Source organism: Salvelinus namaycush, chromosome 23 (assembly GCF_016432855.1).
Source record: "Salvelinus namaycush isolate Seneca chromosome 23, SaNama_1.0, whole genome shotgun sequence".
Lineage (NCBI taxonomy): Eukaryota > Metazoa > Chordata > Actinopteri > Salmoniformes > Salmonidae > Salvelinus > Salvelinus namaycush.
Window position 1 is genome coordinate 4,284,063 of NC_052329.1, and position 26,290 is coordinate 4,310,352.

A 26,290-nucleotide genomic window follows, 5' to 3' on the forward strand; every position below is an offset into this window, starting at 1 on the left:
AACCCATTTCATGAAGCTCCCGACAAACAGTTCTTGTGCTGACGTTGCTTCCAGAGGCAGTTTGGAACTCGGTAGGTGGTGTTGCAACCGAGGTCAGATAATTTTTACGCGCTTCAGCACTCGGTGGTCCCGTTCTGTGAGCTTGTGTGGCCTACCACTTTACAGCTGAGCCATTGTTACTCCTAGAGGTTTCCACATCACAATAACAGCACTTAAGAGTTGACCGGGGCAGCTCTAGCCGGGCAGAAATTTGAGGAACTGACTCGTTGGAAAGGTGGCTTCATATGACGTTACTACGTTGAGTCACTGAGCTCATCAGTAAGGCCATTCTACTACAAATATTTTTCTATGGAGATTGCATGGCTGTGTGCTCGATTTTATACACCTGTCAGCAATGGGTGTGGCTGAAATAGCAGAATCCACTAATTTGAAGGAGTGTCCACATACTTTTGTATATACAGTGCCTTTGGAAAGTATTCAGATCCCTTGACTGTTTCCTCGTTTTAAGTTACAGCCTTATTCTAAAATTGATTTAAATAAATAAAAATTGTCAGCAGTCTACACACACTATCCCATAATGACAAAGTGAAAATAAGTTTTTTTTAAAAATGTTAACAAATTTATTACAGATAAACTGATACCTTATTTACGTAAGTATTCCGATCCTTTGCTATGAGATTCGAAATTGAGCTCAGGTCCATTCTGTTTCCATTGATCATCCTTGATGTTTCTAGAATTTGATTGGAGTCCACCTGTGGTAAATTCAATTGATTTGATATGATTTGGAAAGGCACACACCGGTCTATGTAATGTCCCACAGTTGACAGTGCATATCAGAGTAAAAACCAAGCCATGAGGTTGAAGGAATTGTCCGTAGAATTCAGAGACAGGATTGTGTCGGGGCACAGATCTGAGGGAGGGGTACCAAAACATTTCTGCATCATTGAAGGTCTCCAAGAACACAGTGGTCTCCATCATTCTTAAATGGAAGAAGTTAGGAACCACCAAGACTCTTCCTAGAGCTGGCCGGACGACCAAACTGACCAATCGGGGGATAAGGGCCTTCATCAGGGAGGTGACCAAGAACCCAATGGTCACTCTGACAGAGCTCCAGAGTTCCTCTGTGGAGATGGGAGAACCATCCAGAAGGACAACCATCTCTGCAGCACTCCACCAATCAGGTCTTTATGGTAGGAGTGGCCAGACAGAAGACACTCCTCAGTAAAAGGCACATGACAGACCTCTTGGAGTTTGCCAAAGGGCACCTAAAGGACTCTCAGACCATGAGAAACAAGATTCTCTGGTCTGATGAAACCAAGATTGAACTCTTTGGCCTGAATGCGATGCGTCACGTCTGGATGAAACCTGGCACCATCCCTACAGTGAAGCATTATGGTGGCAGCATCATGCTGTGGGGATGTTTTTCAGGGACTGGGAAACTAGTCAGGATCGAGGCAAAGATGAACAGAGCAATGTACAGAGAGATCCTTGATGAAAACCTGCTCCAGAGTGCTCAGAACCTCATACTGGGGTGAAGGTTCCTTCCAACAGGACAACAACCCAAATCACTCAGCCAAGACAACGCAGGAGTGGCTTCGGGACAAGTCTCTGAATGTCCTTGAGTGGCCCAGCCAGATCCCGGACTTGAACATCCTCTGGAGAGACCTGAAACTAGCTGTGCAGCAACGCTCCCCATCCAACCTGACAGACCTTGAGAGGATCTGCAGAGAAGAATGGGAGAAACTCCCCAAATACAGTTGTGCCAAGCTTGTAGCATCATAACCAAGACGCCTCCAGGCTATAATTGCTGCCAAAGGTGCTTCAACAAAGTACTGGGTAAAGGGTCTGAATACTTATGTAAATGTGATATTTCTGGTTTTTAATTCAAATAAAACGGTGAAAGATTAAATTCAACAACACCTTTTGTTTTATCAGAAAACCGGAGACCAACCTCTCTCCAGTGAAGTCCCCAAAGCATATTGCATGTACAGTAACAGACTGTGACATGACCTACAGCACGGTCAAGGAAGTTCATGTTTCTGACATTTTCAGACCACTGAACCACTATTGATTTAGTACCACAGAGAGTTACCGCAAGTCACAAAGAAAACAGGAGCTGCCTCTAATATTCCAGCACCATTTCAATATCATCAAATAACCTTGCTTGGTCTCAGACAGTGACAAAAGATAACAAAAACAATTTAGTCCAATCAAAGTAAGCTAAATATGTGGCTGTCCATGGTTCTGTGTGTGTGCATGCAAGTAGAAAAACATGTTGACTCACTCTACTTGTAGAGAAACACCAATGCCTTCCTCCTCTCTTTCATATTGATGAAATAGTCTCACTCAGTCATACAGTACACACTTCTATATTTTGTTGTCCTAGGCTACCTGACTAAAATGAATACTCGCTAGCTTAGCTTCCTTTCATGGTCAACGTTAGCTAGTTACCATTAACATTTTATGTCTAGCTACCGTACATATTGAACTTCCATCCTCTCAGGCCAGGGGCACAACAAGGTGTGAATTAATAATTGGATCAAAATCGCCGTTATAATCATTGGCCAGTACGGAGAATTAAGTAAAACCACAAGTCCACATCCCAATATCCATCCATGGCTAATTTAGGAAAGGGCTCATTTTAGCTAACTTGGTAGCCCCCGGAAGACAACAACACAACCAGATGCAACAAATCAAGTTTTTCTGTCAATTACGTATGTAGTTTTTGCACTCAATGGGATTTGATTGGAGTGATGGCAAATCCAAACTGGCTTCCCTTCACATTTTTTCGTTGTTGGTGTGCCAGAACCATTCACAGTTGAGCTCGCTCAGTTTAGCTCAACTCTGATTGGCTAATTTTGTTTGCTTTTTTTTTGTCAAGGGAGGCCAGATGTTCGCTGGCTTCCCTTGCCTTAAATGCTACAGGCGGCAACAATGTCATACTCGTTTGGACCAGACAGCATCAGATAGATGGCCTACACGTGCTTCTACACCTGCATTACTTGCTGTTTGTGGTTTTAGGCCGGGTTTCTGTACAGCACTTTGTGACATCGGCTGATGTAAGAGCTTCATAAATACAATTGATTGATTGATTGACGTAGAGAGACAGAGGGGCGCTGTTTCGCTCGCTCTGATGCTTTCTCCTGTGAGGCTGAATCACATCCGGCTGTGATTGGGAGTCACATAGGGCGGTGCACAATTGGCCCAGCGTTGGCCGGTGTAGGCCGTCATTGTAAATAAGAATTTGCTCTTAACTGAATTGTATTTATTTGTATTTAACTAGACGTGAATTTAAGGAAAGTTATGAAACACAGAGACAAAAGAAATGATTTTATGTTTTGGTGGTTTGCAACTCAAAAATAAATACAGAGTCGTACACTCAACAAAATCCCAGCAATCTACAGGGCGTTCACCAACGTTTCGGCACCACCTGCCTTCTCAGGGTTTATTTTTGGGTTGGTCATTTTTTGGGGGAGGAAGCATTCCATACAAGCATCCATACACGCCACTGCTCATTACGAGTGACTGTAGAACCTTTTTACGTGCCTTAGGGTTGGGGAGGTCATGAGTGTTCAATTTCCATCGACTCTTCAGTCTACATCCTTATAGCCAACTCACCAGGTGGTTAGGTAAGTAGATGTGGTAGTCTAGACTTACAGAGAGGCCTAACACCCTGTAGCTCTCCAGGACCCAGGTTGGAGACTATTGGTTTGAACGTTGCTTATGAAGATACATTTTCAGGACAGAAAAATATGCCCTGCTTATGTAAGCCTATTTAATGAAATATGGATTGTAATGGTGTACGTTTCATTACAAGAAATTATAAATTTGGATTAAATGACTTTCAGTAGTCAACACGTGAAGCCACCTGTTTGTGCAAACCAAGCACTGCCAGCGATCCAATCCCATGGGCGTCTCCACCGCGGAGGTTCAGGTGTTTCTCTCCTCTCCCGGATGGTTGAAAGACAAGTGTCGACAAGCTCAGACTCACAACAGCGAAAGACCCAGAGGATGCTTCGGAATAAACAATTACAGTATCCGAGGTTTATTATTGAGCATTAAGGCAAATGTCCCGTGGGCGCTCATCCGCGTCGCCACATGCTATTGCCAATTAAATCGTAGCCTTGTGACGCTTTGTGCTTTGTCATTAACATGAATACAGACCGACATTCACATGCCAGGGAATTTACTGCTTCTGACTCATTTACTATATGTATTTTTAATTTGCCAGCTCATTGCGCATCGCACTTCACACAACGTTATTTACTATTCCGTCATTGTCTCCTTAATTTAAAACTATACTTTTGATTTCAAGCCCTAAAATTATAAACCCTATAGGCTATTTTAAAGTAATGCAAAGCGCACAAAATATATTAAAACACTACGGTGCATATAGCCTAGGCCTATACTCTGCTCAATTCTTAGTTATTATTTATATTATACAAATTAAAATGAAATTATGTCCATTTATTTCATTTATCATAGTCAATAATTATCCATAATCTACATTTTAACGGTCCTGTTTATCTCACGTCTTTGTGAGGAGGTTGTTTTGTTCAACATGGCTAATATCATCCCCTGAGATTTGGCGGAAGGTACCTGTTGTGAACGCTGTTCCTTCAGAGTCTATCATTGTGAACACTTTATACCACACATTCACATCATGGATGTTACTGGATTCAATTGAAAAAAAACGGTTACTGTGTAGATGATGTGCTTTTCTACACTTTTACGCGTCCATCTCGGCGAGTCCAACTGTAAACTGAAGGCCAAGCCTAACCTGAGCGGGTACAAGAACGCGGAGAAGAAAAAGGTGGTTGTGGGAGGGATGTTTCCCGTTCACCACCGCATCGCCTCAGCCGATACCAACACCTCCCCGGTGCCGGTATCCCTGGGATGCGAGTGGTGAGTCAATTTAATTTCTTGGGATGCAATTACATTATATTACTCAGGAGTTTAAGGCAGTGAAACTAGAGAAATGGAGAGAATGAAGTTGTCAATGTGGGATTTTTTAAAATGTTATTATATTAAATTAGCCCTATTGTGTTTTCAAATATTATTTGAATACAATTTAGAAACAGAACATTATGGAAATGCTTCTCTACTGAGTCGCCTCCTTCTGTCAAGGTCCTGCTCCCTCATCCAATCTGTGACTCAACAATCATCCATCCCTTCCGCCCCTTGGACCTGTCCTCCTCTTATATTAACCAATGAACTAAGCGATGATGATTTGGGCTCATCTGAGAAGGTACACATTGATCTTTGTCGCGTGGCAGTTTAATGCAATGTTATGCATTGCTGGTACTACTCGAGATTACTTAAAAGTAATGTCAGGATTTTACTACTACTACTACTACTACTATTTACCAACATCATCATCATCATCACTTCTCATCCAGGTTTAACTTCCGGACGTTCCTCTGGACTCAGACGATGCTCTTCGCCATTGATGAGATCAACAAGCAAACAGACCTTCTCCCTGATACAGACCTGGGCTATGTCATCTATCACTCCTGCGTCACCATCTCCAAGGCTGTGGAGGGCACCCTCACCTGAGGGGGGGAGGGGGGGGGGGGTTAGACCTGTCCATCGCCAGCGCCCGCATACTGGGACTCAACTATTTCCCCCAGGTGTCTCTGTCCATCTACATACACTCATTAATACATATACTCTCCTCTTCACTACAGCTCCTATATCTACCTACCTAGGTGCAGTGGGGCCTAATCTAGTGGGCTTTTTCCTCTCCCTCCCTCTCCCTTTTCCCTCTCTCCTCTTCCCTCTTCTCTCCTCTCCTCTGCTCTCTCCTCCCCCTCTCCTCTGCTCTCTTCCGCTCTCTCTCCTCCCCCTCTCCTCTGCTCTCTTCTGCTCTCTCTCCTCTCTCTCTTCCCCCTTTCCTTTTCTTTCTTCCCTCTGTCCTTGTCTCTAGGTGAGTTCCTCGTTGTCCTGCTCTGTGTTGGAAAGTAAGTTTCAGTTCCCCACCCTTTGATGACAATTCCTAATGCCGTCTACCATTCAATGACCTGCCTGGTGCTGCACTTCAGCTGGACCTGGGTGGGAACCATCGCCGCCGCCGACGACTATGGGAAGTATGGCATCAAGGCCTTCAAGGAACAGGTGGATGAGGCTGAGGTCTGCATCTCCTTCTCTGAGACCCTGCCCAAGGTGACCGGTTTCCATTACAACACGCCTCTCAATGTCTCTGTCTCTCCACAGTATGTCTCTCTCTTTCTGTCTTTCTCTGTCTGCTTCTCTTCTCTCTCTTTTCCTCTATTTCTCTCCATCAGTTTGCTTGTACCATAAACAAGTTAATACAGTTTGCTTGTACCATAAACAAGTTAATACAGTTTGCTTGTACCATAAACAAGTTAATACAGTTTGCTTGTACCATAAACAAGTTAATACAGTTTGCTTGTACCATAAACAAGTTAATACAGTTTGCTTGTACCATAAACAAGTTAATACAGTTTGCTTGTACCATAAACAAGTTAATACAGTTAAACACCTCGCATACAGGTAGATATGATGATACCTACTCTGACGTGACCCTGCTACACCTCACATACAGGTAGATATGGTGATTATGATTATGATATTATGCATTGCAGTGTGTAAACGGCTGTGTACGCTGTGGCCCATGCCCTGCATAACATGGAGATCTGTGAGCCTGGCCAGAGGCCCTTCAATAACAGCGGTGCTGATATCACCAGCATTGAGCACAGGACTGTGTGTGGGTGTGTGTGTGTGTGTGTGTGTGTGTGTGTGTGTGTGTGTGTGTGTGTGTGTGTGTGTGTGTGTGTGTGTGTGTGTGTGTGTGGTTGCATCTCATTTGTAACTGCTGTATGTTTTAATATTGTCCATCTTCTCCTTTCTCCTCTAGTTGATGTACTACCTGAGGAATGTGTAGTTTGACGTCTCCCACACCAAAGAACCTTTATTCTTCCTGAACGGCTACTATGACATCATTAACTTGCAAGTGAATGGTGACGGTAAGATCTCCTACGTGACGATTGGCCAGTTCAACAGCACAGCAGCCACAGAGGCCATGATGACCATCAACAAGGCATCCATAGTGTGGAACAATGATAAGCTGGAGGTCAGTGAGATACTGAGGATACAGACAGTGATGTCTGTCTGACAGTCTCCCTCCCTCCCTGTCTGTCTGACAGTCCCCCCCCCCCTCCCTGTCTGTCTGTCTGTCTGTCTGACAGTCTCCCTCCCCGTCTGTCTGTCTGTCTGTCTGTCTGTCTGTCTGTCTGTCTGTCTGTCTGTCTGTCTGTCTGTCTGTCTGTCTGTCTGACAGTCTCCCTGTCTGTCTGTCTGTCTGTCTGTCTGTCTGTCTGTCTGTCTGTCTGTCTGACAGTCTCCCTGTCTGTCTGTCTGTCTGTCTGTCTAACAGTCTCCCTCCCTCCCTGTCTGTCTGTCTGTCTGACAGTCTCCCTCCCTCCCTCCCTCCCTCCCTCCCTCCCTGTCTGTCTGTCTGTCTGTCTGTCTGTCTGTCTGTCTGTCTGTCTGTCTGTCTGTCTGTCTGTCTGTCTGTCTGACAGTCTCCCTCCCTCCCTCCCTCCCTCCCTCCCTCCCTCCCTCCCTCCCTGTCTGTCTGACAGTCTCCCTCCCTCCCTGTCTGTCTGTCTGACAGTCTCCCTCCCTCCCTGTCTGTCTGTCTGACAGTCTCCCTCCTTGTCTGTTGTACTGTCTGTCTGAGTGACTCCCTCCCTCCCTCCCATCCGACTCCAAGGTCTGTGTGCAGTGAGAGCTGCCAGCCTGATACCAGGCTGGGGATCAGGCAGGGAGAGCCCGTCAACTGCTTCGACTGCGTCCCCTGTGCTGACCGAGAGATCAGCAACGCCACAGGTAATGTATCATTGTGTACATCTTGTCAGTCCTTAATTCAACTCAACTGGTTTGTGGTCTGCAGCAGAGTTGGTTTGAATTGATTCCACAGTTGTTTTGGGTTTAAAATCATATGTAGCTTGAAGGAATTTTACCGGCTTTGTAGATTGTTTCTCTCTGTGTGTGTGTGTGTGTGTGTGTGTGTGTGTGTGTGTGTGTGTGTGTGTGTGTGTGTGTGTGTGTGTGTGTGTGTGTGTGTGTGTGTGTGTGTGTTAGACTGACCTGACATCGTCCTCTCCACTGCCTCCGCTGTCAGATGCCAGGAAGTGTGTCCAGTGAGGACTACTGGTCTAATGCGGCCCGAGATGCCTGCATCCCCAAAACCATAGAGTTCCTGGACTTCAGTGAACCTCTGGGCATCATACTCAGAGTGATATCAGCCTTTGGAGCGCTGATCACAATGGCTGTAGGGATGTGTAGCCAAAGGCATGCAAAAGTAGCGCAATATTGAGGAATAGAGTGTTATTGGTGATTTGTCTGATGGAATTGAGAGGCAATATAATTACAGTGTATCAGGTAGTATTCACCGTCATTATGATAGATGACCTGTGGTGAATCAGGTAGTATTCACCGTCATTATGATAGATGACCTGTGGTGAATCAGGTAGTATTCACCGTCATTATGATAGATGACCTGTGGTGAATCAGGTAGTATTCACCGTCATTATGATAGACGACCTGTGGTGAATCAGGTAGTATTCACCGTCATTATGATAGACGACCTGTGGTGAATCAGGTAGTATTCACCGTCATTATGATAGACGACCTGTGGTGAATCAGGTAGTATTCACCGTCATTATGATAGACGACCTGTGGTGAATCAGGTAGTATTCACCGTCATTATGATAGATGACCTGTGGTGAATCAGGTAGTATTCACCGTCATTATGATAGACGACCTGTGGTGAATCAGGTAGTATTCACCGTCATTATGATAGACGACCTGTGGTGAATCAGGTAGTATTCACTGTCATTATGATAGACGACCTGTGGTGAATCAGGTAGTATTCACCGTCATTATGATAGACGACCTGTGGTGAATCAGGTAGTATTCACTGTCATTATGATAGACGACCTGTGGTGAATCAGGTAGTATTCACCGTCATTATGATAGATGACCTGTGGTGAATCAGGTAGTATGCACCGTCATTATGATAGACGACCTGTGGTGAATCAGGTAGTATTCACCGTCATTATGATAGACGACCTGTGGTGAATCAGGTAGTATTCACCGTCATTATGATAGATGACCTGTGGTGAATCAGGTAGTATTCACTGTCATTATGATAGATGACCTGTGGTGAATCAGGTAGTATTCACTGTCATTATGATAGATGACCTGTGGTGAATCAGGTAGTATTCACTGTCATTATGATAGACGACCTGTGGTGAATCAGGTAGTATTCACTGTCATTATGATAGATGACCTGTGGTGAATCAGGTAGTATTCACCGTCATTATGATAGACGACCTGTGGTGAATCAGGTAGTATTCACCGTCATTATGATAGACGACCTGTGGTGAATCAGGTAGTATTCACTGTCATTATGATAGACGACCTGTGGTGAATCAGGTAGTATTCACCGTCATTATGATAGACGACCTGTGGTGAATCAGGTAGTATTCACCGTCATTATGATAGACGACCTGTGGTGAATCAGGTAGTATTCACCGTCATTATGATAGACGACCTGTGGTGAATCAGGTAGTATTCACCGTCATTATGATAGACGACCTGTGGTGAATCAGGTAGTATTCACCGTCATTATGATAGACGACCTGTGGTGAATCAGGTAGTATTCACCGTCATTATGATAGACGACCTGTGGTGAATCAGGTAGTATTCACCGTCATTATGATAGACGACCTGTGGTGAATCAGGTAGTATTCACCGTCATTATGATAGACGACCTGTGGTGAATCAGGTAGTATTCACCGTCATTATGATAGACGACCTGTGGTGAATCAGGTAGTATTCACCGTCATTATGATAGACGACCTGTGGTGAATCAGGTAGTATTCACCGTCATTATGATAGACGACCTGTGGTGAATCAGGCAGTATTGACTGTCATTATGATAGATGACCTGTGGTGAATCAGGTAGTATTCACTGTCATTATGATAGACGACCTGTGGTGAATCAGGTAGTATTCACCGTCATTATGATAGATGACCTGTGGTGAATCAGGTAGTATTCACCGTCATTATGATAGACGACCTGTGGTGAATCAGGTAGTATTCACCGTCATTATGATAGACGACCTGTGGTGAATCAGGTAGTATTCACCGTCATTATGATAGATGACCTGTGGTGAATCAGGTAGTATTCACCGTCATTATGATAGACGACCTGTGGTGAATCAGGCAGTATTGACTGTCATTATGATAGATGACCTGTGGTGAATCAGGTAGTATTCACTGTCATTATGATAGACGACCTGTGGTGAATCAGGTAGTATTCACCGTCATTATGATAGATGACCTGTGGTGAATGCTGAGCTTCTCTCTGGGCCCTGGGGTTCACCCTCTGCCTCTCCTCCATTATGGGGGGGTAGAAGTGTATTTCTCTCTCTCTCTTTCGGGACTCTTTGGTGTATCTTACCAAATCCAGACTATACCTTTAGCGGCTAGTCTAGCACGCTGACGCTGCCGCTGACAGCAGCCCTGACGTCATCGTCACCAACGGTAACATCAACAACAATGTTGTAGCCACTGGCAACCCCGATGTCGACTGTCTCCGTCCCACCCACCAGAGTGTCCTGGCTGCCATAGCAACACTGATCCAGGCGGTGGCGTGCATGGTGTGGCTCATGCTCCCACCGCAACCGGTCAAAAACACGACGGTGCAGAACGTCAAGATCCTCCTGGAGTGTGACGACAGTTCTGTGGTCTTCATCTGCTGTATCTACGATATCCTGCTGGACCTGTTGGCCTTCATCTTCTCCTTCATGGCACGCGAACTGGAGGACCATTTCATGTAGCTAGTCACCTTCATGGCACGCGAACTGGAGGACCATTTCATGTAGCTAGTCACCTTCATGGCACGCGAACTGGAGGACCATTTCATGTAGCTAGTCACCTTCATGGCACGCGAACTGGAGGACCATTTCATGTAGCTAGTCACCTTCATGGCACGTGAACTGGAGGACCATTTCATGTAGCTAGTCACCTTCAAGGCACACGAACTGGAGGACCATTTCATGTAGCTAGTCACCTTCATGGCACGCAAACTGGAGGACCATTTCATGTAGCTAGTCACCTTCATGGCACACGAACTGGAGGACCATTTCATGTAGCTAGTCACCTTCATGGCACACGAACTGGAGGACCATTTCATGTAGCTAGTCACCTTCATGGCAAGCGAACTGGAGGACCATTTCATGTAGCTAGTCACCTTCATGGCACGCGAACTGGAGGACCATTTCATGTAGCTAGTCACCTTCATGGCACACAAACTGGAGGACCATTTCATGTAGCTAGTCACCTTCGTGAAACACGAACTGGAGGACCATTTCATGTAGCTAGTCACCTTCATGGCACACGAACTGGAGGACCATTTCATGTAGCTAGTCACCTTCATGGCACGCGAACTGGAGGACCATTTCATGTAGCTAGTCACCTTCAAGGCACACGAACTGGAGGACCATTTCATGTAGCTAGTCACCTTCATGGCACGCAAACTGGAGGACAATTTCATGTAGCTAGTCACCTTCATGGCACGCAAACTGGAGGACCATTTCATGTAGCTAGTCACCTTCGTGGCACGCGAACTGGAGGACCATTTCATGTAGCTAGTCACCTTCGTGAAACACAAACTGGAGGACCATTTCATGTAGCTAGTCACCTTCATGGCACGCGAACTGGAGGACCATTTCATGTAGCTAGTCACCTTCATGTCACGCGAACTGGAGGACCATTTCATGTAGCTAGTCACCTTCATGGCACGCGAACTGGAGGACCATTTCATGTAGCTAGTCACCTTCATGGCACGCAAACTGGAGGACCATTTCATGTAGCTAGTCACCTTCATGGCACGCAAACTGAAGGACCATTTCATGTAGCTAGTCACCTTCATGGCACGCAAACTGGAGTACCATTTCATGTAGCTAGTCACCTTCATGGCACGCAAACTGGAGGACCATTTCATGTAGCTAGTCACCTTCGTGGCACGCAAACTGGAGGACCATTTCATGTAGCTAGTCACCTTCATGGCACGCAAACTGGAGGACCATTTCATGTAGCTAGTCACCTTCATGGCACACAAACTGGAGGACCATTTCATGTAGCTAGTCACCTTCATGGCACGCGAACTGGAGGACCATTTCATGTAGCTAGTCACCTTCATGGCACGCAAACTGGAGGACCATTTCATGTAGCTAGTCACCTTCATGGCACGCAAACTGGAGGACCATTTCATGTAGCTAGTCACCTTCATGGCACGCAAACTGGAGGACCATTTCATGTAGCTAGTCACCTTCATGGCACACAAACTGGAGGACCCCTCCAGGTTGCTAGTGGACCTGGAAGTTACTTAACTTAGCAGGCTAAAGCCTTGGCTAGCTGTAGACTTGCAGCTTACATAGCAGTAAAGCTGCCATAACTTTGTAACTTATCATACTGTATCTTACCATTGCGTAACTTATAAATAGCCTAAGAGTTGTGCCGCTCATTTAAATGTCCTGCTTTAGACCACTTAAATTTGTTGGGGTTTAATTCATGCTCTGTTTCTTGATTCCAGCGAGGCCAAGTAAGTGACTTTCAGCATGCTAGTGTTCTTCATCGTGTGGGTCTCCTTCGTCCCGGCCTACCTCAGTACACGTGGTAAGTTCATGGTGGCCGTACAGATCTTTGCCATTCAGCTTTGGTCTGCATCTTCCTGCCCAAGTGCTACATCCTGCTAGTCAAGCCCGAGCATAACACAGAGGATATGATGCGGACGCGTTCCAAGTCATGTGACGGAACCAGACTGGGACCTCGCTCGCTACGGTGGCCACTGAAGTTCAAGTTACGTTGGGCACCATTGATTATTAGGGTTAGGGAGGGACGCACATAGGATACACACACACTAGGTGCAGATACACACTCAGCAGCAACCACGCTTAGGCCAGTGATACACGTTACACATACACAAACTAGGGACTACTCAGCATTTCATTGTGGTGTCTGTCCCTAGTGTCCTGTGATGTCATCATTCTGCTGCTGATACAGTAGTTTTGACTCATGTGTACCAATGGATTTCCCAGGCAGTAGAACTACAGCCAAACACACAGCAGCAACAGGTTCTAATGGCCATTCATACTGTATAATTAAGGAGCAACAATAAACCATAGCAAGTGCGCAGCTGAACACTGTATGCTGGGGAAAAAACACTTGCTTTGTTAGTTTTGATTAAAACGAAACTGCTATTAATTAAATATGAATACCAAATGTGTTTTTGGGTGGATTCCACGAGTGCTAGCTGGCTGTACTACAGACACCTGTCGTCGTCTTGGGAAAGACTCATTGTGATCTTTTCGTAAAACAACTGGTTGCAGCAAAGAGCCAACCTGGATGCTAAGGAGATTCTGAGGGAAATCGAGGAGTACCAACAGCTTTACGCTATGGAGGAACAACATACTCCATCATGGAAAGATCCGACTACCTCACAAAATAACTTTAACACGACAAGAAAAACAGATTAATCTACATACACGGACGATTTACTTACCGTTGAAGTAGAGGTTATTGCTCTGGCCGGAATCCTGGAAAAGTTGTGTGAGGAGGTAGCAGGGCTGAGGGAGTTTGGAGTTCAGCCAGAGTGTAATTCTCATGTTCCAAGGAGAGGACAAGGCACTCACAGCCAACGTAAAAATACACGATTCCAACATGGATTGTCTATTCAGGGAAAACAGGGAAATGGAGTCGCTACTAGACATACGAAGTTGTAGCATGCGTGAAAATATTTTTTATTCCAATAATCCAGAGAGCGCGATCAGAGAATTCATGCAATCCGCCTTGACACTTCCTTTAGAGACTGTAAACAAGGTGGCTTTCCCCCGAGTACACAGACTTGGAGCTCAGAGCGACAAGACCAAGGGTCCCCGATCGATCATCGCAATATTTGAACACTACCAACAAAAGGAGCTGATCAAAAGCAGGGGAAGGAGCTTAAAACTTCTTATGGCTGGCCTCCCGGGTGGCGCAGTGGTCTAGGGCACTGCATCGCAGTGCTAACTGCGCCACCAGAGTCTCTGGGTTCGCACCCAGGCTCTGTCGCAGCCGGCCGCGACCGGGAGGTCCGTGGGGCGACGCACAATTGGGCTAGCGTCGTCCGGGTTAGGGAGGGTTTGGCCGGTAGGGATATCCTTGTCTCATCGCGCTCCAGCGACTCCTGTGGCGGGCCGGGCGCAGTGCGCGCTAACCAAGGGGGCCAGGTGCACGGTGTTTCCTCCGACACATTGGTGCGGCTGGCTTCCGGGTTGGAGGCGCGCTGTGTTAAAGAAGCAGTGCGGCTTGGTTGGGTTGTGCTTCGGAGGACGCATGGCTTTCGACCTTCGTCTCTCCCGAGCCCGTACGGGAGTTGTAGCGATGAGAGCGACAAGATAGTAATTACTAGCGATTGGATACCACGAAAATTGGGGAGAAAAGGGGATAAAATAATAAAAAAAAATAAAAAATAAAAAAAAAACTTCTTATGGCTGAGATCCCGTTAACGGGATCGACTTGACAACAGCCAGTGAAAGTGCAGGGCGCCAAATTCAAACAACAGAAATCTCATAATTAAAATTCCTCAAACATACAAGTATTTTACACCATTTTAAAGATACACTTGTTGTAAATCCACCCACAGTGTCCGATTTCAAAAAAGGCTTTACGACGAAAGCACACCAAACGATTATGTTTGGTCAGTACCTAGTCACAGAAAAAGACAGCCATTTTTCCAGCCAAAGAGAGGAGTCACAAAAAGCAGAAATAGAGATAAAATGTATCACTAACCTTTGATGATCTTCATCAGATGACACTCATAGGACTTCATGTTACACAATACATGTATGTTTTGTTCGATAAAGTTCATATTTATATCCAAAAATCTTAGTTTACATTTGCGCGTTATGTTCAGTAATGTTTTGTTCCCAAAACATCCGGTGATTTTCCAGAGAGCCACATCAATTTACAGAAATTATCATAATAAACATTGATAAAAGATACAAGTGTTTTACATGGAACTTTAGATAAACCTCTCCTTAATGCAACCGCTGTGTCAGATTTCAAAAGAACTTTACGGAAAAAGCACACCATGCTATAATCTGAGTACAGAGCCCAAACAAGCCATACAGATATCCGCCATGTTGTGGAGTCAACAGAAGTCAGAAATAGTATTATAAATATTCACTTACCTTTGATGATCTTCATCAGAATGCACTCCCAGGAATCCCAGTTCCACAATAAATGTTTGTTTTGTTCGATAACGTCCATCATTTATGTCCAAATACCTCCATTCTTTTTGCGCGTTTAGTTCCAAAAGCCAAATTGATGACGCTCAGGTCAGACGAAAAGTCAAAAAATTCCATTACAGTTCATAGAAACATGTCAAACGATGTACAGAATCAATCTTTAGGATGTTTTTAACATAAATCTTCAATAATGTTTCAACCGGAGAATTCTTTTGTCTTCAGAAACGCGATGGAACGCAGGTCGCTCTCATGGGAGTGCGCGTGATCAACTCATGCCAGACACCTGACTCAAAGAGCTCTCCTTCCTTCATTCTTCACAGTAGAAGCATCAAACAAGGTTCTAAAGACTGTTGACATCTAGTGGAAGCCACAGGAAGTGCAATATGACCCCAAAGACACTGTATATTGGATAGGCAAACCTACAAACCTCAGATTTCCCAATTCCGGTTGGATTTTTTCTCTGGTTTTTGCCTGCCATATGAGTTCTGTTATACTCACAGACATCATTCAAACAGTTTTAGAAACTTCAGAGTGTTTTCTATCCAAATATACTAATAATATGCATATCTTAGCTTCTGGGACTGAGTAGCAGGCAGTTCACTCTGGGCACCTTATTCATCCAAGCTACTCAATACTGCCCCCAGCCATAAGAAGTTATAGGGACCAAATTCAGTCTCAATGACCAATTTCCAAGGGAGATTAACAAACGTCGTAAGAGACTGTTTCCAGGACAGAGGCAACAGAGGGAGAAGGGTAAGCGTGCCTTTCTCATTGTGGACAAACTCTTTATAGATGGACAGCTATTCCGAGACAGCTCCATAACACCATGGCTGTACTAAATTCTACCGGGATTTACGCTTACGAAAAGAAAGTATGGGAACTGTAAAAATATCTGAACACTATGAAGTGGATATGAACACACAGATACTCAATTACATACACACACCTAATCTCGCTCTCTTCTCTCACTTTCTCTTTTCCCCTCTAACCTCTCTATTGTCAAACTGTTTTATCATTTAATATGTTTGTTTGTCTCTTTTATGTATTTGTCTACAAGTTTATATATGTTTACAACAAGCAAGGGGAAGATATCAGAATAGGGGCATTGGGGAATAATAACATATTGTAAGGAATACATTTGTACTGTAGTGAAGCCCTCTAGAGTAATGCAAGGCCTCTTTCATGTGAAACGTCAATTGCTATAGAAATGCTGGGATGCGTTTTTTAATTATGTAATTATGATGAAACTTTGACAGTGATACGATATGGATTACAATTATCATCATGAATATTAAGGCTATAAGCACTACATGTTACACAGACACTCAACCATGCAAATTGGCAGAGATATTATTTATTTGGACAGCACACATTATAGTCTTACTCTTATACAGACATTGTACACATTCTCATTATATCATATCCAATATCATACACATCAACCTACTCAGATTTACTACACACATATCTTGTCTCAATTTTCTAACATCTATGTCATTTGCTCACAGGCAAACAGGCAAGGGAATAAAACACATATTGCTGTTCTTGAATTCTAAATATCAGACATTTGAAAGCTCTAATTTTGACCGTCATAATACCTCTGATGGCAGTAACCTAACAAGCACTAATTATGCTCAATTTAGACTGAGAATAGTATCTAGTTATGGTAAGGAGTGAAATAAGTATAGCCAGTTATAATTGTAACGGTTTAGCAGATTATAAAAAAATAAGATCAGTCTTTACGTGGTTAAAAGAAAAGGAATATAACATATACTGTTTACAGGAAACTCACTCTACATCCTTAGATGAAGTTGCGTGGAAAAAGGAATGGGGTGGTGAAATAATTTTCTGTTATGGACAAAGGAACTCAAAGGGTGTGATGATATTAATTAACAAAAATGTTGATCTGAATGTGCAAATAGTCAGGAATAATTTGCAAGGAAGGTGGATCTTTTTTAATATGAAAATGGGCGAAAAAGAGATTTGGCTCATTAATCTATATGGTCAAAATCGGGATGATCCATACTCCATGATCACCGCCCTATTGGACTCCCAAGCACAGCCGGATGTGATACAGCCTGGATTCGAACCAGGGACTGTAGTGACACCTCTTGCACTGAGATGCAGTGCCTTAGACCGCTGCGCCACTTGGGAGCTTAAAGATGTGTTACCAGTGCTTATTATTCATTTGACTTTAAGTTACTTTCTTGACCTGGGCGCCGGGTGGCAGGCAAGTAGGCTACAGGTGGCAATCAATGATGTACTGCACACAGGATGACATATGGGATGCTATGTTGAAGCCACCATGCCTCCATCTTGTCACTCCCCCACCAAAATATTGCATTTATATTAATGCCTACATTCGTTTTTGCCATGTTTATTATATTACAGACACCTTAATGCATACTTTTAAATGTATATTATGTGAGCTAAACATAAAACAAATTGAAGTATACTTTTGAGATGAATGTTAATGTCCCCATTTAAAACAAAAATACTTAAATATATGCAATTGTCCTTGAAATGTTTAATTGAAATACTGTAGAATTGTATTTATTCCTATGGAGGACTGCTCCTACTGGGGAGAGCCAATAGAGTACCACAGTATGAGTCATAATACCCATAAAACCTGGCGGTCAGAGAGATTTACACAGTTATCAAAACGTCACGCCAGGGTAAGCCTATATAAAACACAGCCCTTATTTTAAGTTTTATAAAATCCACCATGGGAAAAATCTATGGCGGAAAAATGATTGGAACCATTTCCCTGCTAGGTTTTATGGGCATTATAACTCATACTGTGGGGCTCTATATGGCCAACCATGACTTCAGTCTCTCAATGGCCAATACATAATATCAGCAATCATACCCACAGGAAGTAGGGGTGTTGCAGCATCCCCTGAAAAATCATATATATATATATCTCAGTGCCTTCTGAAAGTGCAGACCTCTTGACTTTTTCTACATTTTGTAACGTTACAGCCTTATTCTAAAATGGATTAAATTCATTTTATTTATTTTTTTGTTACACAATGACACAGCAAAAACAGGTTTAGACATTTTTGCAAATGTATTACAAATAAAACACAAAGACCTTTATATACATAAGTATTCACTCTTTGCTATGAGACTCAAATTGAGCTCAGGTGCATCCTTTCCATTTAAAATCATTGAGATGTTTCTACAACTTGGAGCCCACCTGTGGTAAATTCAATTGATTGAACATGGTTTTGGAAAGGCACACACCTGTCTATATAATGAAAGGCCACTAAAATGTGCAATTTTGTCACACAACACAATGTCTCAAGTTTTGAGGGAGCGTGCAATTGGCATATTGACTGGAGGAATGTCCACCAGAGCTGTTGCCAGAGAATTGAATGTTCATTACTCTACCATAAGCCGCCTCCAACGTTGTTTTATAGAATTTGGCAGTACTTCCAACTGGCCTCAACCGCAGACCACGTGTAACCATGCCAGCCTATGACCAACCATGGCTGCACCCCGGCCCAGTCATGTGAAATCCATAGATTAGGGCCTAATGAATTTATTTCAAATGACTGATTTCCTTAAATGAATGGTAACTCAGTAAAAATGTAAAGTTCATATTTTTCTTCAGTGTATAAAAAAAAATGTAAAAAGTAGTGCACTGGGGGCCTCCCGGGTGGTGCAGTGGTCTAGAGCACTGTGTCGCAGTGCTAGCTGCGCCACCAGAGTCTCTGGGTTCGCGCCCAGGCTCTGTCGCAGCCGGCCGCGACCGGGAGGTCCGCGGGGCGACGCACAATTGGCTTAGCGTCGTCCGGGTTAGGGAGGGTTTGGCCGGTAGGGATATCCTTGTCTCATCGCGCTCCAGCGACTCCTGTGGCGGGCCGGGCGCAGTGCGCGCTAACCGAGGGGGGCGGGTGCACGGTGTTTCCTCCGACACATTGGTGCGGCTGGCTTCCGGCTTGGAGGCGCGCTGTGTTAAGAAGCAGTGCGGCTTGGTTGGGTTGTGCTTCGGAGGACGCATGGCTTTCGACCTTCGTCTCTCCCGAGCCCGTACGGGAGTTGTAGCGATGAGACAAGATAGTAATTACTAGCGATTGGATACCACGAAAATTGGGGGAGAAAAGGGGATAAAAAAAAAAAAAAAAAAAGTAGTGCACTGGGCCTTTACTAGTCCTGTATTAGCATACCAATATAGCAGTGTATGTGTAATATAGTAGTGCCGACAACAACAAAAAATCTGAAGAAGGGACATTCTACCCATAGACTTGCCAAGAGAGGGTGGAGCTCCTCGAGGTTGTTCCGGTCTAGCATATCTTCTCAAAACATATGGAACCAGAACTTAATTGAGCAATTATACTTTAGTCCTGGGTTAGTGCAAGTGAACAGCAAACCTGGTTTAAAAAAAACACCTCTCCCCCGTGACCTACTTGTATGTACTGACGTGTAACAGAGACATGTTTTTTAAAATGTAAATTGTAAAGTCTTATGTAATCTCTTTCATGTGTCGGACCACAGTAAGACTAGCTGTCGTCATTGGCTAGTGGAGGATCCTAATAAATCAGGACTGGAAACTTCCTTTTGCTATTCCCAGTTTTTCATCTAGGCTACACTTTGAGCCAATCATATTTTAAAGGGGCAATCAGTCACTACATCCATTTGCACCCATTGATTCTTGAAGAATGACTTATAAATGTTCTTAGTACAACTGTCAGAACCCAAAATATAATCAAAGTAAGACACGTACACCAACAGTTAAAACTATCATTTTTATATCACGGATCCACCATACCTCTGTATGAATAAGTGGTTCCTTTCGCCAGCCACATCCCTCATCTTTTTACCAAATCAGGTGTGGAGGACACTGTTTCTACTGCTGATTGCAACTAATGGCCTCTGAAGAGTTTATTACAACTCAGATCCATAGGACTAATGGGAAAACAAGGGTCATCATTTAGAGGAAATGTAATGACTGTTATAGCACAGTAAAATAAAGATGCTGAAGACATTGGTTTTATTAATCATTTCCTGCAATAGCAAACATCAATGCAGGTTGTGTAAGCTTTTGTTGTAGGGCAGAACACCCAATTAGTTCCTAACAGGTCAACAGGCAAAGTTTAAACTGAGAATCTTGTAAATAAACATTGAGTTACAAGTTGTAAAAAAAATGTTTAATCATTGTTACAATAGTCAGACAAATGTGACACTAAGATAAAACTGGTCTCCTGATTTGAAGCAAGTAATTCAAATGTAGCAACCTAGCAGAAACATGCTAAACAAGTTAAAGCTAGCCAAGCATTTAGCAACCTCCCACATACACATGTAGAATTAATAAAAATAGAGCTAGCTGTCAAATACACAAGTTATTTAACATTTGCTTCGTAGAAATGTTAGGTTGAATAGCGATATGAACTTAAAGGATGGACAGTTTTGCTAAGCTAAATCATAAAATAGAGGGACAGTTTGCTTCAAATCAGGAGAAAAGTTACATCTTAGAATCACATTTATCTGACAAACAATGATCACCACATTACAACTTTTAACCCAATTCTATTTCAAGATTCTCACTTCAAACCTCTGCCATGTTTAAAAAAATAATAAAATGTCCGCATCATAAACTGCACCCATAGACTTTCTAAACAGACAGGTTTGTTCTACCTTAAACCAGATTCTTTCTACCTTTTAGAATCAAAGGTAACTACACTTTATCAATCTGCACGCATTTAAGACAGTTGACATATGGGGAAGTTTAGGAATGGCGTAATGGAGGTTAGAGTTGAAGTTAATGCATTTTAAGGCAAATAGGAAGGTTAGGGTAACAAGGATACGGTGTCGGGAAGTAGTGGAATGCAACTAATACCTTAACATTTCAGTGATTTTTAGTTGAACTAAAATCATTATCAAGGTACCGTTTTCAGTAGATGATGACTTTTTTTGCCATATAGCCAACTACCTTTCAAAAACAATGGTAAAATGGCCCAATCGGACCTGCCCAATTCTCACATTAAACATGTTTAGTAGGCTAAATTAGACATTCTGTTAACATGTGACCCTAAAATAATCTGTTCTCGCAATTTGTGGTTTATGACGTTTCAGATTTATACTCCCCCCACCCACAAAGTAGTTTGGATGTAAAGAACTACTTTTTCAAAGTAACTAAGTCCGTTTAACTTTTTCCAGTGTGAAGTAATTTGTAGCTTGGTAAACTATTTTCCAACACCGCAAGGATGTGGTGGTCTGGAAGGGAGACAAAAGGGAAACATTAGGAACATTAAAAAACAAAAAAAACTATTGCAGACATGAAAGGAGTGCCAGGTGAATAACTACAAATTAAGGAGAGCAAAACATAAAAGGGGCCAACTGAGGACATGGGTAGCACAGCACATGGCGCTACAGGGGCAGCACATGGCGCCGCCGGCAGAATGGAGCCTCCCAAAGGCATCACCAATCAAAACTATACTAGTGTGTAGGAAGGATCATACTGTTTATAAAGGGAACTGAAAGGAAAGGTGATTAGTGAGTGGGAACAGGTGTGGAGGGAAGGGGAGTGGTCTGGTGTAATTGGAAGCAATTGGGAGTCCTGTTAGAGTGCCATGACCTTTCACAACACTTACACTGTCAAGCAGGATAGCATGGAGCACACCTCACTCTGGGGAATTCTTTGTGAGTACTGTGTGCTTGCGTGTGTGTGTGTCCAGTAAATCTAAATCAATGTAACATCCATTGCAGTGTCAACAACTGTTTTTTGTTTTAACGAAAGTGAGTTAAATGTAATATAGAGACCAATCCTTAACTCAGATGTAGGCTACATGACAGGCAGGCTCTTACAATGACTGTACTCTGTCTTTGGACAGAAACAGATGCTAGGGAGGATTAAATGATTGAATGATCAATATTGGCACAAGCACTTGTTTATAGGGGTCCTCTGGGATTGGTACATTTTAAATTAATGACATACAGGCTGTCCAATGATTCTTGAAGAAAAGGCTATGAGCTTCAACTGTTATACCCCATCAGGACCCATAATAGAATATTGTTTTACTCCATTGTTTGTAAACAAGGTAAATGTCAACAATCAATTAATCAAATTTTTGCACAAAAAGTTTCTGATTTTTGCAATGTTACACGGATGGTAAAACAAGCTGCCCTTGAAGTATTCTTGATATGTTCGTCAAAAGAGAGATCAGGTTCCAGAGTAACGCCGAGGTCCGTCAGTTTTGTTTGAGACGACTGTACTACTATTAAGATTAACTGTCAGATCAAACAGCAGATTATTTCTATCTCAGTCCCTGCATCCACGGCTTTGTCTATGAATTTGAGGTGTTACATTTCTCCAGCTCCCATCCCTGAGCTGTTAATTCAAATGTTTTTGATGTTTTTCAATTCCCAGATTGCACCTTTAATTGCTGCGGTTAGGTTGAAATGTTGGTTGTTATGTGATAGTGTGATGTGTTTTCTCTCTCTCTCTCTGTGTGTTTTAGTGCTGAGTGCTCTCACCTGCTATGGACAAAGCCAAGGTGAGTCCCATTCTTCTCTCCACCCCAGTAGACAAAATGAAGACGCACACCAGTAGCGTTTTCTATTTTCTTCTGGACAATTCTTTTCTCTCTCTCATGAAGACACAAAGACATTTGGTCACTAAAAATACATCTACAATACTACTGAATTTTATTTTTTATCAGAATACAATCTGACCAGAACATGATCAATAAAACAATGAACTATAAATAACATTTAAGTGCATTTTATTTGTGAGCTCACATCATGTAGTTACTCAATGTGTTCAGTTAGTTTTTATGGTTTGATTAATGATAACTTGTTTGTGTGTTGTTGTAAAGTAAGAATGTTTGTGTTACGTTGATGCTTATTTTCTCTGTTTGTCCAGAGCCACCCAGAGCTGTTTTAACTCTGCAGCCTAAACGGACACCGACGGGGATATACCAAGGAGAGGCCGTCACTCTCCGATGTGACATACAGGAGGACGGAGTCACTGACTGGGAGTACCGATGGTACAGAAGTCTTTACGGCCTCGTTTACTCCTCTAGTCAGAACGAATGCAGTCTTAGTCCTGTTGAACCGTCTCATAATGGTGTCTACAGCTGTATGGGAGTACGGAGGAGTAACTCCCAGAAGTCCAGTATCAGTGAAGACGTCACACTAACCGTGTCATGTGAGTGTATATGTCTGCGTTGTTGAGAGAGAAGTGGTGAGGTAATATTAGATGTGGTGTTAGAACATGGCATCATAAGTGACTAATATGAATCTTTTATGACTATTCAAGTATAAAATATATATTTTTAAACTGACAGATCACTGTGGTACAAATGATCTCCCCTCCACTTCAGGGAGGGCTTCTCCTCACCTGACCATGTCTCCTTCATGGTGGGCGAATGCTGGCGACTCGGTAACGCTGAGTTGTGAGGTTGGAGATTCGTCTACAGGCTGGAGGTTCTCCTGGTACAAGGCTGTACCCTACAGGGAAGGGTTCCCCTCTTATCCAGACAAGGACTTCTTTCCAGAGCTGCTACCGGACAGTGATAGTGGGGCTGGAGGCGCCTACTCTCTCAGCCTGGTTGGTCTGAATCACAGAGAGAGATATGTGTGTAGAGCTGAGAGAGGAGACCCAGTCTATTACACAGACTTCAGTGAACTCAAGTTTCTCTGGGTAGAAGGTGAGTCACTCTCTCTCTGTGTCACAGTCTGCACCCTGACCAGAGTCTAATCTCTCTCTCTGTATTTCTGTGTGTTTCAGGTCGGTCTCCTTCAGCCTCTCTGACTGTCAGTCCCAACAGAGTTCAGTTTTTTTACAATGAGTCTGTCTCGCTGGGCTGTGCGGTGCAGGGGGACTCTAATAGATGGAGAGTGAAGAGGTACTTACGATGGGAAGAACCCAACGTATTAGAGTGTCCTACTGACTGGGGATCAGTGACAGGATCCACATGCATCTTCACAACTACAGATGTCTGGTCAGACACTGGAGTGTACTGGTGTGAGTCTGAGTCAGGAGAGTACAGTAATGCCGTCAACATCACAGTGACCATTAGTAAGTCTAATCCTGATAATAATATGAATTATACCCCAGCATCCACAAATTATATGGTGATGAGTTGTTTCTTCAGTATGATAGACTGTAACTGTACTGTATGTGATTGGTGCTGTACAGAGGGTGTGGCCCTGGAAAGCCCTGCCCTTCCTGTGACTGAGGGAGATTCTGTGACTCTACGCTGCAGATATCAGGGGACCCCATCAAACCTCAGTGCTGAGTTTCATAAATGGATGGACAACGGCTACCTCACTAAGACTGAGCTAACAGGAGAGATGACCATCCCTGCAGCAACACAGTCAGATGAAGGATGGTACCGCTGTAAACAACTAGACCAGGGAGAATCACATGGGAGCTGGGTGTCTGTGAGAGGTGAGAAATAAATACACCTTTAGTGTTTGTATGTTATTTCTAAGGGGTGTGTGTGTGTGTGTCAGTTTGTATGACCAGTAGATCTCAATTCCTCTCCATCTTCCTCCTCTCCATCCATCTCCTCTCCATCCATCTTCCTCCTCTCCATCCATCCATCGCTCTCTCGCTCTCCTCCATCTCTCTCTCGCTCTCTAGCTCCAGACCCAGTGTGGCCCATCTCTTTGCTCATTCTGCTGTGTAGTTTACTGGTGGTTTCTATCTTCCTGCTGGTGACCATTGCACTGGTGGTGAAATGCTGCAGAGCTCGAGGTAAGAACCCCCAAACAGTACACAGCGCACAGAGGTAACCCCTGTCCCCACAGCGCACAGAGGTAACCCCTGCCCCCACAGCCACTCCATCTCAGGCTGCTTTAACTATTGTCTAAAACTTAACTATGCCACGTGTATTAGTTACTATGTTGAACGAATTATTGCAGACGCTCTTATCCGGAATGACTTACAGGAGTAATTAGGGTTAAGTGCCTTGCTCAAGGGCACATCAACATATTTGTCATCTAGTTGGCTGATGGATTTGAACCAGCAACCTTTCTGTTAAGGGCCCAACGCTCTTAACCCCTAGACTACTACTTCATATCTGTTATCTGGGTACATTTCATTCCTCCTCATGGTTTTATTTCTGTGTTTAGCAGCTCGATCAAGAGACAAGAGAAATGACAGAAACGCCACTGACCAAGTCATCAGTATTGAATTAACATGAGAGATGGGGGGGGGGGCTGACCAAGTGATCTGTAATTAACATGAGAGATGGGGGGCTGACCAAGTGATCTGTAATTAACATGAGAGATGGGGGGGGCTGACCAAGTGATCTGTAATTAACATGAGAGATGGGGGGGGCTGACCAAGTGATCTGTAATTAACATGAGACGAAGCTGCACTTCCATCTTCACCTACATGTGTTCAATATGCATGTTCGAGCTTTGATTAAGACATTTTATTTTATTTTTTATAAATGAATGTGGACATACCTTATTGGATTTTCAATGACCGAGAGAGATATGAAATGAAGGGTAGACCCAAAGTAGGGCTAGGTGCCAGCATTCGTACCCACGCAGCATGGGAATACGCTGTGATGGTAACCAGGAAGACTTCAAGAAGACTACTGTACTCCCTCACCCTTGTAGTTTTTCAACTTTTGTAATTTTTTTTAATGGTCTTCAATGGGCAAAAACTAATTAAAATGCATCTGGTAGAAGTATATTCAACCACATTATTTTACATTTAAATTAAATGCGTTTTCATGAATTTGATGATATTATTATCTTGAAGCCCGTTCAGTACACATGGGACATGATAGGAAAGTAAAAAGGAAGTTACTTCCACATTAGATTGTATATGTGCCACCCTCTACCACACGTAAGACCTTTTCTATTATTTTTATTCATTTAATTTTTTTTAAATTTAATTGATGGGTTTCTTTTAATAAATATTCAGGCTGTAGGTCTTTCCATGATACTATAACATAACCCTACAAACTGTAAAATGTTGTAAAATCTATTTGTCATAAATATCA

General features: G+C 43.4%; 1 pseudogene; it reads left to right on the forward strand.

Moving 5' to 3' along the window:
• Nucleotides 1–4,711: 4,711 nt before the first annotated feature.
• LOC120018921 lies at nt 4,712–25,477 on the forward strand (annotated as a pseudogene).
• The last annotated feature ends 813 nt before the right edge of the window (nt 25,478–26,290 follow it).